Consider the following 17,372-nt stretch of genomic DNA (forward strand, 5'->3'; position numbering starts at 1 on the left):
GTCTCTACCTCAGCTATTCTAAGCAGGAATGATAGATAGTCTGCCATAGATCATCCTCAAATCCACTTCAGAGCCAGAGATTCTTAGGCTGGTAAGAGAGGGGCCGCCCAGCTAGACACTAATAAATAGCAACACCAAGAACTTACTGTGAGTCAAGAGGTATGTCGAGAGCTTAACTAACTTTTCCTAACTACCTTGTGGTGTTGTTACCTGGATTACTGCCATTTAACAAATGTGAATGCCGAAGCTTTAAGAATTTTGATTAAAGCTTTGATTCACTCAGAGCTGGCACTCTACCTTGAGCCACAGTTCCACTTCTGGCTTTTTAGTGGTTTATTGAAGATAACAGTCTCATAGCTTTTCCTGCCTGGGCTGGCTTTGAACAGTGATCCTCAAATGTCAGCCTCCTGAGTAGCTAGGATTACAGATGTGAGACACAGGTGCCTGGCTTTGCTTTCTTCTTCTTCTTCTTTTTATGTAATGGTTCACAAATTTGTTATCAACCTTGCACAGGGACCATGCTAATCTCCTCTGTATCATTTCAATTTTAGTATATATGCTGCTAAAGCAAGTGCTTTATTTACTTATATGAAATTCTTTTTCTCAAAGGAAAGTTCTTGGCTAGAGATATGGCTCAGCACTTGCCACAAGCCAAATTCCCTGAGTTCAAACCCCAGGACTGCCAAAAAAAAAAAAAAACATTTATTGGAGCCAAGCACCAATGACTCACGCCTATAATCTAGCTACTCAGGAGGCTGATAGCCTCAGATCTCAATTTAAAGCCAGTCCAGACAGCAAAGTCCATGAGACTTTATCTCTAATTAGCCACCAAAAAGCCAGAAGTGGAGTTGTGGCTCAACCAGTACAGTGCTAATCTTATGCAAAAAAGCTCAGGAAAATTCTAGGCATTCACACACAGTAAGACCAAAGGTGGATATTCTTAAGGAAGGAATATAAGGTACAATGCTATGTGCCTCTTATCATACAAAATAATACTTATTAAAATGAAGTCCAGGAAATAGAAACCAGCAGCTTTGTTTGTTTTGTTTTGTTTTTGTTCTCTTTTCTTTTTGTCTTGTTTGTTCATTTATGCCTTTGGGAGGTACAGGGGCCACATAAATGGAGGGACAAAGGGTGAACAATGCAGCAGTGGTACTCACTAGACACTATGTTGAAAATAGATATACAACTTATGGGTGGGGACAGGAGGGAAAAAGTGGGAGAGAATAAGGAAGGGGTAACAAAAAGGAATATACTCATTACCTGACTTAAGAAAATGTAACTCCTATATAACTCCACCTTTATAATAACAATTTAAAAATCTTTAAAATGGGGGCTGGGAATGTGGCTTAGTGGTAGAGTGCTTGCCTAGCAGGCATGAAGCCCTGGGTTCCATTCCTCAGTACCACATACACAGAAAAAGCCAGAAGTGGTGTTGTGGTTCAAGTGGTAAAGTGCTAGCATTGAGCAAAAGAAGCTCAGGGACAGTGCCCAGGCCCTGAGTTCAAGCCCCAGGACCAGCAAAAAAAAAATATCTTTAAAAGCTCAGGGACATCACCTAAGCTCTGAGTTTAAGCCCCGGGACTAGCATGCATACACACACACACACACACACACACACACACACACAATATTCATTGGGCTGGTGCTGGTGGCTCATGCCTGTAATCCTAGTCACATAGGAGATTGAGAACTGGAAGACTAAGGTTCAAAGCCAGCCCAGACAGAAAAAAAAAACTCTATCAGCAAAATGCTGGGCTGGAGATGTAACTCAAGTGGTGGTGTGACAGCCATGAGCAAGAAAGCTGAACAAGGGCAAGAGGCCCTGAGTTCAAAGCTCGGAACTATAAAAAAGGTATTATTATAGGGATTGAGGAAATAAAACATATTTATTAGTCAAAGACAAATTTTTACTATTATTAACAAATATCCATATCAAGCAAAGGTAAAAATAAGAGCAATGAGACAAATAGTGGCCAGGCACTGGTGACTTATACCTGTAATCCTAGCTACTCAGGAGCCTGAGATCTGAGGATCACAGTTCAAAGCCAGCCCAGGTAGGAAAGTCCATGAATCTCTCTCCAATTAACCACCAGAAAACTGGAAGTGGTGCTGTGGCTCAAGTGGTAGAGCACTAGCCTTTAGCTGAAGAGCTGAGGGATAGTGTCCAGGCCCAGAGTTCAAGCTCCAAGACCGACCAACGAGAAAGAGAGAGAAAGAGAAAGAGAAAGAGAGAGAGAGAGAGAGAGAGAGAGAGAGAGAGAAATAGTGTTAGAAAAGTGTAGCTAGTTGCTGCTATTGTAGGAAGATTTGAACTGGGACTTGCTGTCAACTGCTGAGAAGGGAGAAGCAGGCACAGGAAAGTGCAGGTGCACAGGAGAGCTCACCTGAGACATGCTCTAAGAGCTGAAATAAGGTTAAAAAGGAAATGGATTTCCACTGTGGTCTTCACTGTTCCTGCAACCTATCTGCATGGGCGTCATCTGTAATGTTCAGCAAACATTCTGGCTCTTTGCCTCCTGGGATCATGGAACATGGCTTCCTCTGGACTTGAGTGGAGCCATGAGACCAGTTTCCAGCCTTTCCTGAATTAGATATTACTTCTGGACTTGAATGTGTAATTCCTGCTGTGACAATGTCCAGCATTCCCCTTCCCAGAGTCTGAGTCCCAGAGTGAGTATAGTGCAGAGGAGAGAGAGGAGGGGGTGGGGGGAGAACCCATGACAATTATGTAACACAAGCGAGGAGCCATGAAAAGATTCAGGATGTTTATTTACTGCAGCATGCCATAGCTATTCCAATCAGTGCAGCATGCCTTCCACAATTGCACTGAAGGTACACCCTCCCCTTTCCACAGCCCACAGTCTTAATTACTGTGCTGTGCAAGACACTTGCCAAGCCAAAACTGGAGCAAAGCCTTTGCCTTCCATGGAGAATGTTCTTCCCTGTTCTCCCCTTGCCCCCAACCCACTACTTCAGAAAACTACCCACTTCTCCAGATGTCCTTGACTCTTACATCTTGCTTCTGTGTTCATTCCTCTCTGCCAGGAATGCCACACACCTCCATCTCTGCCCTGACAGAGTCACGATAGAGAGCTAGGCTTCCTGTGTTTGGATCTGGGCTCTATTATTCACCAGCTCTATTCTCTGGGGCTGGTCTTTATGATCTCTGGGCCTCAGTTTCTTCAGGTATAACATGGAAGCAGTCATGTGACTCTATTCTTCATGGAGCTATGGTGCAGATGCAGTGAAAGCATATAGTGAGATGTTTATACCATTAAGCTACAGCATTATTCCTGTGTGGTGGACCTTGAGTAAGTTTTAGAGCCCTGTCATCACTTTTTTTTTTTTCTCATCCTAGGGTTTGAACTCTATGCCTGGGCACTGTCCCTGAGCTTCTGTTGCTCAAGGTGAGCACTCTACTACTTGAGCCACCATGCCACTTCCAGCCTTTTATTGAGTAATTTATTGGAGATAAGAGTCTCACAGAGTTTCTTGCCCTGGCTGGATTCAAAGTGCAATCCTCAGATTTCAGCCTCCTGAGTAGCTAGGATGACAGGTGTGAGCCACTGGCACCCAGCTCTGTCACCATTTTATGATGCCTTTCCCAGGCACAGAGGAGCCACAGATGCCTATGGGCTCAGCAGCAGAAAAGGCTCTAACTGTTCACAATAGCCAGAATATGGAAACAACCCAGATGTCCCACCACAGACGAATGGATTCAAAAATTGTGGTATCTATACACAATGGAATATTATGCAGCCATTAGAAAGGACAAAATAATGGCATTTGCAGGGAAATGGATAGAGCTAGAAGAAATCATGTTGAGCGAGGTAAGCCAAGTACAAAGAGACAAATGATACATGGTCTCCCTGATAAGTGGATGTTAAATCCAAAATGTTAGGTGATATGACAAAATTAACAGGACTTAAGAAACAAAGAACTTCCACTCATCTAGTCGAACCACTACTAAATAACCCCATGCTGCCGATCACATGTATGGTATATATGTGTACACTGGAGGGGAACCATGAAGACGACACAGAACTAGAGGGAATCAGGGAAAAACGTACAACAGCAAGACCCATTAGCTGCACAGGGCATTGACCAAAATGAACTAAGCAACTTAATAGCAGAGATGGGAAGGAGGGAACAAATGGGAAAGAGGGAATAGCTGATGCTATGCAAAACAAAAAAACTGTACATACCACCCAATGTGGAAGAAATAACTATCGCAAAGCTCACAGAACTCATAAATGTTATAGACCACGATAGACAATTTGCCCCAGGAAAGTTAGAATGTGTTTGTGACTTTAACTGAGCATCACTATCCCATAATACTGTGAAATTTGGGAAATTATGTAACCACTTAATCACAATAAAAAAAAAAAATCAAGAAAAAAAAAAGAAAGGGCTTTAAACTAGACAATTGCTGAGGCCCTACCAGCTTGCATGCTTGCTTGCTTGCTTTCTATATTCTTTCTTTCTTTTTTTCTTTCTTTCTTTCTTCCTTTCTTTTTTCGTTGGTCATGTGGCTTGAACTCTGGGCCTGGGCGCTGTTCCTCAGCTCTTCAGTTCAAGGCTAGCACTCTACTACTTGAGTCACAGCACCACTTCTGGTTTTCTGAGTGGTTAAGTGGAGATAAGAGTCTCATGGAGGAAGTGGCGCTGTAGCTCAAGTGGTAGAGCACTGGCCTTGAGCTGAAGAGCTGAGGGACAGCGCCCAGGCCCAGAGTTCAAGCCCCACAACCTACAAAAAAATAAATAAATAAATAAAATAAATAGCACTTTAAAAAAAAAAAAAAAAAAGAGTCTCATGGACTTTCCTGTTTGGGCTGGCTTTGAACCATGATACTCAGATCTCAGCCTCCTGATTAACTAAGATTATAGGCTGAGCCACCGCATCCAGCAACACCAGCTTTCTTGCCTGGTGATTTTAGCCTGGGGCCCAAAGACTCTCTACATCTGGCTGCAAACCCAAGAACAAGCTCCATGTCAGAAGTTCAGACAAGGTCTAGGTTGCTTCCTCTGCCTCTGACTTGCTCTGGCAATTCCCTCCCCATCTTGGGTTACATCTTCTTTCATTACAACAGGGCCTGGCTGGATGCACACCCTTCCATTTTGACATGGCTTCCTGGGAACAGACCTCAGCCTCCCAGCTTGGCCTTCTCTATCTGTTCAAATGAGGTCCTTCCCTAACTCGCATCCACTAAGACCAGGTCACTGTCCCCTCTCCACATACTAAGGCACTAGATCCTTTCTCTTTGATCTATCTTTTTCTTGCCTACGGACTTCTGGCTTCCTGCCTCCTTCCCAAGGGACTCCTCCCTTCTCCCCCTTTAACATATATAGGATCAGCTCCGGAGCCTCTTCCTGATCTCCACTCCAGCTAGATCCTGTGGACTCATTCCAGAAGCATCCTCTAGCTCCACACACTCCACCTTCTTTCCTTTTGCTTTCTTCTGAGGTTCAACAGAGCTCTTTTTTTCTTTTCATAGGGGGTTGGTGCCAATATTGGGGCTTGAACTCAGGGCCTTATACCTCTTCCTTGGTTGTTTTGCTCAAGGCTGGTGCTCTAAGCCACACCTCCACTTCTGTTGAGTGGTTAACTGGAAATAAGGAGGCTTATGGATCTGTCTGTTCAGAATGGCTTTGAACCATAATCTTGAGATCTCAGCCTCCTGAGATCAGTCATGAGCCACCAGCACCCATGTCAGCCCTACATTTATTTTTTATCATACTTAGACATCCCACCCAACTGACGTTTCAGTACATCCACGGTAGACATTTTCAAGAAGGCTCCACTTTGTAGAACTCATACATGCTTCCCTGTACCATACTCACATCACTGCATCCTTCCGAGCATTCTACCAATTATTCCTTACAGATGAAGGCCAAAGGCTTCACTTTGGGAAGGATGGGTGTTTGAGTGTGCGAGTGTGTGTGTGCGCGCACGCGTGCACACCAGAGCCTTCTGTGTGAGTCCTTGCCATTCTTCTCATTTTCCAAAGAATGGGCCCATCTGTTTCTCGCCCTAGTGGGCTTTGCCCTAGCTGAGAGTGTCAAGAGCCTGCTTCTTTTCTGCAGAATCCAGCTGTCTCTCCTAATGGAGGATCAGAGTCACAGACTTTTCAGGCATGGGCATGAGTTTTCAGACTTGGAAATGGAACTTCTATAGGGATCCTATCCTCTGAATATTTAAAACACACACACACACACACACACACAATTATGACATTGGCCTAAGACTTTGGGAGTGCCAGACACTGTCAAAACAATGACACCACCATGAACTGGCCTAATCCTCATGAAAATGATTCTCCCCATTTTACAGATGGGAAGACTGAGGTGTGTAAAAGCCACTTCCACCGAGCCTACAAGTGATCTCTGAGGTTCAGCTGTGATGCACAGATAAAGCATCTGAGTCACTAGCAGCCCTGTGCATGAAAGGTGCATGCTCCATCCTTGAACACACAGAGGACCTGGGCATCTCCTCCCAGCTACACCCCAGCCCTGTCCTCAACTGTCTAGATGTTTGCCCTCCAGACTCCACACCATTTATACAGTGACACGCCTGGATCTCTTTTAGAAGAAAACATGATTTTCTTTTCCACTCCTCAAGCCCATTCCTCTTTCCCCTCCCTCCAGCCCGTGTTTATTTCAACAAGGAAATGGCCTTTGAAGTCCTCATTTCTTGAAAGCAGAGAGGGAGAGGGGGGCAACTGCAAACATTTAAAAGCCTGCCCACATGTTGGTTGGAACATGGACGTTTTTGAGGGATTAATAACAGTTTTTGGAACCCATGGACCCTGCTGCCCTTTCAAGATGAAATAAAAAAAATAGCCCCTTGAAAATCACAACCACTGGAGGGAAAAATAACCCTACCATGGCAGGAAGCCAAAGCAGGGTCTCCTTGGGCAGGCTGACATGGAGTAGCCCAGGTGCTGGCCCAAAGGGATGCTTTCTTGGGTCTACAGCAAAGATGGTAAGAACAATGTTCAGCCAGGTGCTCGTGACTCACGCCTGTAATCCTAGCTGCTCAAGAGGCTGAGATCTGAGGATCATGGTTCAAAGCCAGCCTAGGCAGGAAAGTTCAGAATAAGCTACCCAAAAAACCTGGACATGGAGCTGTGGCTCAAGTGGTACAGCACTAGCCTTGAGCAAAAAGAAGCTCAGGGACAGTGCCCAGGCCCTGAATTCAAACCCCAGGACCTGTATCCCCACACACACCCTTAAAAAGAACAATGTCCATTCATCCACTTAAAGGATTTTTTAAACCAGGGATATGCCTTTCCTGCTTTTATGTGATGTCAAAAAGTCCTATCTTTAAAAAATTTATCACTGTATAAACAATAGCTTTTTATTATTAGTTTATACTAGTTATAGGAAAGTGTGTGTGATTTCACTGTTACATTTCCACATATTCGCAATGTCTTCCAATCAATCTAATAATAAGCAACACCTTTTTTTTTATTTGTTCTTTAATAGATTCAGAACCTTGCTATGTTGCCTAGGCTAGTCTTAAACTCCCAGGCTCAAGAGTTCTTCTTGACTCAAGTACAGGGATTATAGTTGTGCACCACCAATCTCAGCTAATAATAGCTATTTAAGAATGTCTTTACCAAGCTGGGGGTTGGTGGCTCATGCCTGTAATCCTAGCTACTCAGGAGGCTAAGATCTGAGGATCGTGGTTCAAAGCCAGCCCAGGCAGGAAAGTCAGAGAAACTCTTATTTCAAATAAACCACTCAAAAACAGAAGTGGTGCTGTGGCTCAAGTGGTAGAGTGCTCACCTTGAGCTGAAGAGCACAAGGACAGCGCCCAGGCCCAGAGTTCAAACCCCACAACTGACCCAAAAAAAACAATGTCTTTACCTAGCCAGTCTTGATGGTGTGTGCCTCTATTCCCAGCACTTTGGAGGCTGAGGCAAGAGGTTTGTGAGTTTGAGGCCAGCTTAAGCTACTTAATGAATTTGTTTCTCATAACAAACAAAACAAAACCAGGTGCTGGCAGCTCACACCTGTAATCCTAGCTACTCAGGAGCCTGATATCTGAGGATCATAGTTCAAAGCCAGCCCAGGCAGGAAAGTCCATGAGACCCTTATCTCCAAACCATAAAACCAGAAGTGGTGCTGTGGCTCAAGTGGTAGAGCACTAGCCTTGAGCTGAAGAGCTGAGGGACAGCTCCCAGGCCCAGAGTTAAAGCCCCATGACCAACAAAAACAACAACAACAACAGAAAGTGCTTTTATCCAAAGAATATAGTGGAACATTCTATTGTTCTCCCAATTTCCAACTTTTAAAAATAATTGGAGTATGTGCAGCATATGAAATCTCAGCTAGCTCTGAGGCCAGAGCTGAGGAACAAGGAAATGGACATAACGTTGTCACAAAGGTAGAAACAGTGCCTTGTAGGCCCACTAAAGCACGGTGGAGAGTGCACAGGAGGTGACTCCAGAGACAAATCCATGGAACTTCCAATCAGGGTTAAGATCATCTCCCCCCAGAAACCAGGAAGAACTCCAGGCAGAAAGAAGGAAATGACCCAATCTGGGGGTTATTGCCTACTCCTCATAGCCCTTCCCCCACCATGAGGCCCATGACATTTACTTCTCTCCACCACCCCACAAGGAATTTACAGTAGTTATCTCATCTGCTACCCAAGACAACCAAGGACCAGCAGGGTTAAAGGCAGGCACAAGATCAGAATTGCCTCTTATCTAGTGCTGATGAACCCTAATTCACAAGTTAAGACTTTAAACTTTTAGCTAGGCACCAGTGGCTCACACATATAATCCCAGCTACTTAGGAGGCTGAGATCTGAGGATCTGGGTACAAAGCAAGCCTGGGAAGGAAAGTCTGTGAGACTCTTACCTTCCGTTAAATACCAAAAAGCCAGAAGTGGAGCTATGGCTCAAATAGTAGAACACCTGCCTTGAGAGAAATAGCCAAAGAAGAATGCAAGGTCTTGAGTTCAAGCCCCACTATCAGCACACACACACACACACACACACACACACACACACACACACACAATTTAAACTCTACTTTTGATAGGGTGGGAGCAATGAGAACATAGGTAATTTTTTTATATTTCCCCTGGATAACAAATTTTTAATAAACTATGGATTTCTTAGAAAAGGAAAGTTTGTTTTAGCAGTTTTATCCATATGAATAATGACATGGTTTCCTGGCCATTCTCCTGGTTTCTCACAGCACTCCTGCTCATCCTGTTTTTAGTATCCTAGCCTGGCTCTGACCTGTGGCAGTTGTCAGGATCACAGGTTCCATTCCCTTCCGACCTGATGTTATAGAAGGGTCCTCTTATAGAATGTGGTCTGCAACCCATTAATATAGCAGTTAAGAAGGTAGCTCTGGGAGCGGGGGTGAGGGGGAGGGGAGGAGATGGGAAGGGGTGGGAAGGGGAAACAAAGGAGGAGGCAACAATGCTTGATAAGAAATGTTTTTGCTCATGTAATTGTAACCCTTCTATATGGTATTTTCACAATAAAAAAAAAAAGAAGGTAACTCTAAAAGCTGGACACCAATGACTCACACTTGTAATCCTAGCTCTTCAGGAGGCTGAGATCCGAAGAACTGAGGTTGGACACCACCCTGGGCAAAGATGTCCACAAAATAAAACAAAACAATGTAAAGCAGTGCTGGTTTAGTGTGGCTAAAGTGATAGAGTGCCAGCCAAGCAAGTGTGAGTTCCTGAGTTCAAACTCATGTATCACCACAATAAACAACAACAATAATAACAAAGGAAAGCAATTCCACCCACCAAGATACTTCCTTGCATTCTCTCCCAAAAAGAACAGAAAGGGAGTATAACTGGATGGACAAGAGGGAGGTAGCCAAGAAGAGGAATTACAAATCAGAGATGTTTCAGTGAGCCTTACTTGTCCCTCTTAGGTTTTCTGAACTTTTCCCCAAGCTCCATGTCTTCCAGTTGTTCTGAGAATAAACTCCAAATTCCTTCCTATGGCTCCATATGGTCTACCCTGCCAGCCTCCTCTGCTCTTATTCTGGCATCTTACTCATACCCTTTCTGCCCCCCTGAACTCCCTGCCTGTCTCCAAGCTCATTGCTCATGGCCTTTGCCCTGTTCATGCCTTCTGCAGAGACCTCTGACCTTCAGCTGTCTTCCTCCTTGAATCTTGAGCTGAATCTGAAATGTCACTGTCAGAGAGGGCAGAGCCTGTCCACATCTGCACAGAACACCTTGACTTCTAGATATTTCCTCCTTCTTTCGTGGTGCATTTAGTGTCTGTGTATCACTTACCAACCAACTGTCATCAGCGCCATGCTGCATGGACCTTCTGCTTTCTTGCCAATTCCTCAGCGCTTAGACATTCCATGAATATTTGCAGAATGGATAAATGAATAATCCTCAATTTGGCCAGCAATATCATGAGAGGGTAAGTGTAATTCAGTGTGTGTGTGTGTGTGTGTGTGTGTGTGTGTGTGTGTGCTGGGGTTTGGTCTCTCAGGGTCTAAGTGCTGTCCTTTAGTTTTTTTATACTCACTTTTTAGTTGTTAATTGGACATAAGCATCTCACAAATCTTCCTGCCCAAGCTGGCTTCTAACAAGATCCTGAGATCTCAGCCTCCTGAGTAGCTAGGATTACAGGTGTGAGCCACAGGCACCCTGTTACAGATGCCTTTTTAAATGTAATGCAGGGGCTGGGAAGGTGGCTCAGTGGTAGAGTGCTTGCCTTGCATGCATGAAGCCCTGGGTTCGATTCCTCATCATCAGATAAGCAGAAAAAGCCGGAAGTGGCACCGTGGCACAAGTGGTAGAGTGCTAGCCTTGAGCTGAAGAACTGAGGGACAGTGCCCAGGCCCAGAGTTCAGACCCCACAACCAACAAAAATAAAAATAAAAAATAAATGCAGGGCAAAAAATAAAAAAATAAAAACAGATCCTCTGCCCAAGGAAGATTCAGACTGAGACATCCAGTTTGCCCTGTGAAACCCAACCCAGAATCTTTCTCTGAGACCATCAGCTTTGAGAACAGAAAACCATGACCGTCCAATGGTTGTCCCTTTGATTGTAAAAGAGGCTCAGGACTTGGGAATCTCTGTGTGGAGAGCTTGTTTCTGCATTTGGGGCAAAAGTGCCCTTTGGTGTCCCTTCCTACTTCTTGTCCCTAATTTAGCAGCCCTTTCATTGTCCTAGCTGTTTCTGGGCTCCATTACCTTTTGCTCCCTGTCTGCCTTCTCTATTCTCTGGCTGACCATCACCCTCTACTTCCTGCCTCTAGGATCTTAAGCCAGCAGACTCAGGCCCCTGGAGAAATGGGCTCCCTTAACACCAGCAGGGTACCCCTTCCATAAAACCTTTCAACTTCATAACTTGTAACTGCAGAACTCTGTCCAAACATTCCAAGGCAGCCATAACTATTGCTGTTGGCTTGAAGGTCTGTGCCCAGCTGCCAGAGCTTTAATGAGGAAATACTTAACAGTCCCAACCCAGGGTAACACCAGGGAGGGTGGGTGGGAGGCCTGCTGACTATGCCAAAGCACAACGAGCTGCCCTCCACAGGAAATGGGGGATGAGACAGGCTATCAATCTTTTTCTCCGAAAAGTGACATCAAGTTAGTGCTGTTAACCTTTAGAGGTGTAGGTAGAAGAGCATGCAAAAGGGTCTAAGACAGCAGGACGGCTCTGCTCTCAAGCGCCGAGCTGAAGGAGGGCTGAGCCCCGCATAGCCAGCCTGCTGAAAAAGGTGCTTTCTCCCTCCCCTGCTGGGGCACGCTGTCTTTTCCATGATTAATGTGGAGAGAATGGCAGAGACACTTTTGAGGGTCAGTGGAAGAGAAGTGGTCCTTTCTTTGTTTCTCCCCAGACGCCTGTCTGGGGGACAGTGGGCAGGGAAGGGTCAAGCATTCGTCAGGGCCACCTGGAATGTATGCAGGAATCCACATCACTGAACACGTAGGGTCCTGGCACCTGGGAGGCACGCTGTGGGTGACCTCAGGAAGAGGGGCCTGATCCAGCCTCAGCCTGGTAACTACTGAGAAGCAACTGCCCATGGCATTTCCCGCCACAGAGCCACATGAAACAGTTCTTGGGGGAAAGGGAGCAAGAACACCCTTCAGGAGTGAGTGTGAAAATTTGAGCCTGGCAGACGGGCTGCTGACCATGAGAAGTGGGCAATTCTAAGGCTTTGGGCCTCCTGGAGACTTGACTGGGGTCAAAGTCTGACCATCAGGAGAAAGAGCCCATTGGCTGTCAGATTGGAGGAAACTGTTGGTCTGCTAGTCCCCCACCAGAGACCCTTCACTTCATACAGTGACATAAGGGTCAGGCCCTGGATGGGGCTGCTTAAATGACTATGGATAGGTACACAGTTCTAAAAGTTGGCAATGACTACCAAGAGAGACAGTGTATGTATTATACATTACCATCTGGTGCAGCATGGTGTCACACCCTGTGTGTGTGTGTGTGTGTGTATGTGTGTGTGTGTGTGTGTGTGTTGGTCCTGGGGCTTGAACTCAGGGCCTGGCACTGTCCTTGAGCTTTATTGCCCAAGGCTAATGCTCTATCACTTGAGTCACAGCTCCACTTCCAGCTTTTTGCTGGTTAATTGGAGATAAGAGTCTCATGGACTTTCCTGCTCAAGTTGGCTTCAAACCATGATCCTCAGATCTCCGCCTCCTGAGTAGCTAGGATTATAGGCAGTGCCTGGCCATGGAGTCTCCATTTTCAAGGCAGTTTCTCCCTGGCAAAGGAGAATCCATAAATTGCAAGTACATAGAAAAATGAAATTAAGTCTGTAAGAAGCTGGGAGATCAGGGTCTTTTCCAACATGCCAATATGTTTTTTACTTCGATTATATCAACTGTTCTCAAGATCTTGCCTTGCTTAATGTCCTGGTCCTAGCTGAGATTGTCTATTGGTAAGGTTCTGGGAATCAGCTTATAGCCATGAGGAATAGAAAAAGTTGCTTAAAAATACAAAACAGGGCTGGGAAGTTGGCTCAGTGGTAGAGTGCTTGCCTTGCATGCATGAGGCCCTGGGTTCGATTCCTTAGCACCACATAAGCAAAAAGAAAAAAAGCCAGAAGTGGCGCTGTGGCTCAAGTGATAGAGCGCTAGCCTTGAGCTGAAGAGCTGAGGGACAGCGCCCAGGCCCAGAGTTCAAGCCCCACAACCGGAGCCAAAAAAAAAAAAAAAAAAGATTTGCTTAGATGCCTAATGGTTAGACAAAAGGCAAACCCAAGGCTCCCAAAATAGCTTAGTTCAGATCATAGAGCAGATTTCCACTTGAAGGCTGCTGGCTGACACATGCTGGTTTCAAAGAGGGACTTCTATATAGTTCCATGAATGGCAGACCAAAGTACTCTGTTTCCTCTTAACAGCATTGCACACTCCCTTCCTGGGACCCCTGACCAGGGCTTTCTCCCATCTCTGTTGCTGTCTCTGGGGGGTACCCAGCAGGCCATCCCCCTCCACAGGTTTGTTCTCCATTCCTGTAGTATCACAAGTTCCTCAGGAACTGTGTCATAGCTGTCAAGAAAGTCACAAAGACAAGAGTCAAAAAGTCTGATTGGAGTCCCAAGTCTCAGCCAGACACCCTGTGGCTTAGTGACTTAGGGTTGGAGGGTACTTCACAAATACACATAATATTTTAAGAACATGTTATGTGTTACAAGGCTCTTTCACATGTGATTTCACTCTATCCTTAATCTCTTGAAGTGTCAGTTTTCCCACACCAGTAAGGACATTGAATTGACAATGGTTTCCAAGTCTTCTGCCTCACATGCTAATATTTTATGAGAGACAGGAGGTGTTTAATAGTATTTCCTATCTTTATTTTAGGATTTATGGTGCTAAGATTCTATATGCTGGGCTTCTAAAACACAATGGTTTTTGATTATGAGAATACATAGCTATTTTGTTTGCTTAAGTCCATGTTCCTTAAATCTCATTTGTTCCCAAACCACCTTTACCACCTAGACTAGGTCTGCGTGACACCTGTATTATTATTCAAGGTTTTCCTTTAAATAGACTCCTTTTAACTTAAATAAATGTCTTTAAAATGGAAACTTTATATCACTATTGCAAATGGAAAACCAGTCTCACCTGCCATAAATAGGAGCTAAAAGTAAAAATAAATACAATAAAACAATGCTATTAAATCCTAACTAGATATTGTTGCTTGCCAATGGCTCCAAGCCCAAGGCTTGTTCAAAAAAAGGAAAAACAAAAAGAAAGAAAAAAAGAAGAGAAGAGAAAAAAATGTGCATGTGTGTGTGCGCACATGTGTGTGTGTTTGTGTGTGTGTGTGTGTGTGTGTGTGTGTGTATATTAGCAAGACTTAGAGAGGTTACTAATGACATATTCACATCAAATTAAAACATTATGAGGATTGAAAAATGTCACTGAACTTTTTATCTCCTTCTCTTTAAGTGATCAGAATTGTTCTGTGCTACCCTCTGATATCACCCTCATTCACTCCAGTCATTGCATGAAGCATCATGTACCTTTCTGCTCCCTGGGCAAAGGGCTCTGAGCCTTCACCCCTCAAGCCACACACATTGTCTAAGAGAGGGCAGTTGCTTTCTTCTCTTCTAAGCTTATTGGCTCTGGAGGTGCTACAGGAACTCAGCTGGGCAGAAATGCATTTGGGCTAGCCCCCATCAGGTGACAGCCTGGCCTGCAGCAGATGTCATTGCTTGTGGACGGAGAGCACAGGCAGAACTCTGGGGTGCTGATACCCCAGGATCAGGGAGAATAGCATGCTATGGGCACAGCCTGTTGTGACCCAACACAGTCCTGCTTATTTATTGCTGTGCCCACACTTTTTGAGGCTGGCTGTAGATTCAGATTTAAAATGGGAGAGGCCTTGACCTGGGAGAAAGGAGGATCTAAGTTCCTGTCCCTCCACCGTTGGTCCACTATGAGTCCTTTGTCTCCTCCCTGTGTAATCAGGACACGCACACAGCTCAGGGAAGACAGCATGGTGTATTTCTGGTGAACAGCTCTCTCTTCAGCACATTTTCTCACTAAATGAATGGCTGCTGCTTCATTATTAAACAGCAGGAATTATTATTTGATCCTCCAGGAAGTGTGGGATGACCATCAATTTCCCCATTGACAGAGATGATGTGCAGTGCATGTAATACTCAGAAGTCCTCCATAAATTTGATACTTTTTCCTTTCTGCCAGGCCACCAGTGCCTGAGGCTTTGTGGTCTGAGCTCAGTTTCTGAAACTGTCCTCATAATAACTTCTCCATGATCAGCCTTACATCCTCTTTTCCTGACTCCACAACAATCTGCACAACTGGAGCTGTGTGGATCCTGCATTTTATTATCCCCTGCACAGTACTACCTCTAGGGCATCATTCATGCTCTTGCTTTCCTTCTCTCCGCTTAGCCTGCTCCCAGGACCAACCTCTAAACCCAGGTTGAAAAAGCTGAGTTCTGGTGGCTCATACCTGTAATTCTAGCTACTCAGGGAGCTGCGATCTGAGCATTATGATTCAAAGCCAGCTCGTGTAAGAAAGTCTATGAGATTCTTATCTCTAGTTAACCACCAAAAAACCAAAGTAGAGCTGTGGCTCACAGAAGTAGAGCACAAGCAAGTAAAAAAAAAAAAATTGCTCAGGGACAGTGCCTAGGCCCTGAGTTCAAGCCCCACAACTGACAAAAACAAAAACAGGCAGTCCTGGCTGGGCCCTGACTCACTGATTACTTCCAATCAGTCCCTTCCCTTCTCTAGGACTCAGAGAATTTGCATATTTAACAACTAAACATAGGAAAATGAAGGGATTGAAGACCACAATATAAATTCCTTTTAGTCACAGCACTGGGAATGGCAGGTGCAATCGTGCCCCCCATGAGGAGGAAGCAGTTCTGGCTGCTTAGTGACAACCCTGCCAAACTCAAAATCAGGGAAGGGAGACAATAAGTTGGCTCTGGCCTATGAGGAAGCTGTAAAACCCTCACCTCATAGACGATGGGCCACCAGAAAGCAAGGGCCACAACTGTACTTAAAGATGCTTATTTCTCAGTCATTCTCATAAAAACCCAACACCTAAAAGCCTCTCAATAAATAACTGCCAAATGAACACATGCATGATTAAGTGATGGGATAATAGGCATCATTATTAGAAAACTGAGATTGGTGTCAAATGTAATCAATTTAATGCTCCTTAACCTTAACCTCCAAGAAGAAAAGCCCTTGTTTGAATTCTTGGGGTTATATTGCAACATTGACCTAGTCTAAGGATAAGTGTGTGTGTGTGTGTGTGTGTGTGTGTGTGTGTGTGCATGGGAGGGGGGAGAAGGGAGACAGGGGGGAGGGAAAGAACAAGACTGATACTTTATTTTGTCTAACTAATGAAAATTCAAATCCACCAGCACCTTTAGGATCCTCTGCTATTTATATACCCAGTATCTTAGAATGTCTATAGCTAGGCTACTGGGAGACTATTTGGGTAGTAAGAGCTTGGTTTCTAACCCTAGCTCTGATAGGAATTCTTTGTGTGACCTTAGGCAGGATATTTCTCTACTTAGGCCTTAGTGCTCTCACTTGTAAAATGAAGTGTTAGACTTGATAATATCCAAGGGGGTTGACTTTCTTATTATCTATGATCTTTTCTATTTTGTTATGATATTATCTTCAAGTCTATAAGCTACAGATTCCTAAGGATACAGATTTCTATTTTGTTATGATATTATCTTCAAGTCTATAAGCTACAGATTCCAGAGCAGGGGATACCAGATTATTTTTAAAAGGTCTTGAAATAATCAAACATTATTTGTAAATAATACATAAAATTCCAATGTCTTTCATGTGTCTATAGTGAAGAGGGCACTGTACTTTGCCGAAGGATCTCACACTTTAAGAATTAGAGCACACACACACACACACACACACACACACACACACACACACACACACAGCTTTGGATGTGAATGCCCCTGACTATTGTCCAGACTTGCACAGATTTCACTATCCACAGAGAAGATATAATCAAGCAAAATAAACCCAGTGAGAGAAAGAAATGGCAGAGGTGCGGGAGACCAATAATTATTGAGAAGGTGGAAGGGTCACAGACACTGTGAAGATCTGAGAAAATGAGTGACCTCCCCAATACAACCTAAAGCAAATTTTACATACAATTTCTAGGTAGTCTCAGCTAAGAACTGATGATTTAGCTAAACCCACAGTAGAAGTCAGGTGGATCTGGAGCAAATCCTCATTTGAATTCTTGAACAAGAGCTCAACACTAATTATTAGGAAGGTCCAGGGACACAACAACAGCAATAACACAATGAGGTCAGTGGCCTAGGGACCAGAAGCTAGATGAGAGAGAGAAGAGAGCTGGGGAAAACAGGTGAAGTAACCATAAGCCATGTTC

At 44.4% G+C, this 17,372-nt stretch overlaps 1 non-coding gene across 1 annotated transcript; it reads right to left on the reverse strand.

Moving 5' to 3' along the window:
* Positions 1–469: 469 nt before the first annotated feature.
* LOC122118270 lies at positions 470–571 on the reverse strand. Its single transcript, XR_006149310.1, has one exon. It is a non-coding gene; the product is annotated as a U6 spliceosomal RNA (small nuclear RNA).
* Between the last annotated feature and the right edge of the window lie 16,801 nt (positions 572–17,372).

The sequence above is a fragment of the Dipodomys spectabilis genome, unplaced genomic scaffold (assembly GCF_019054845.1).
Source record: "Dipodomys spectabilis isolate Male_0828 unplaced genomic scaffold, ASM1905484v1 ptg000147l, whole genome shotgun sequence".
Classification (NCBI taxonomy): domain Eukaryota; kingdom Metazoa; phylum Chordata; class Mammalia; order Rodentia; family Heteromyidae; genus Dipodomys; species Dipodomys spectabilis.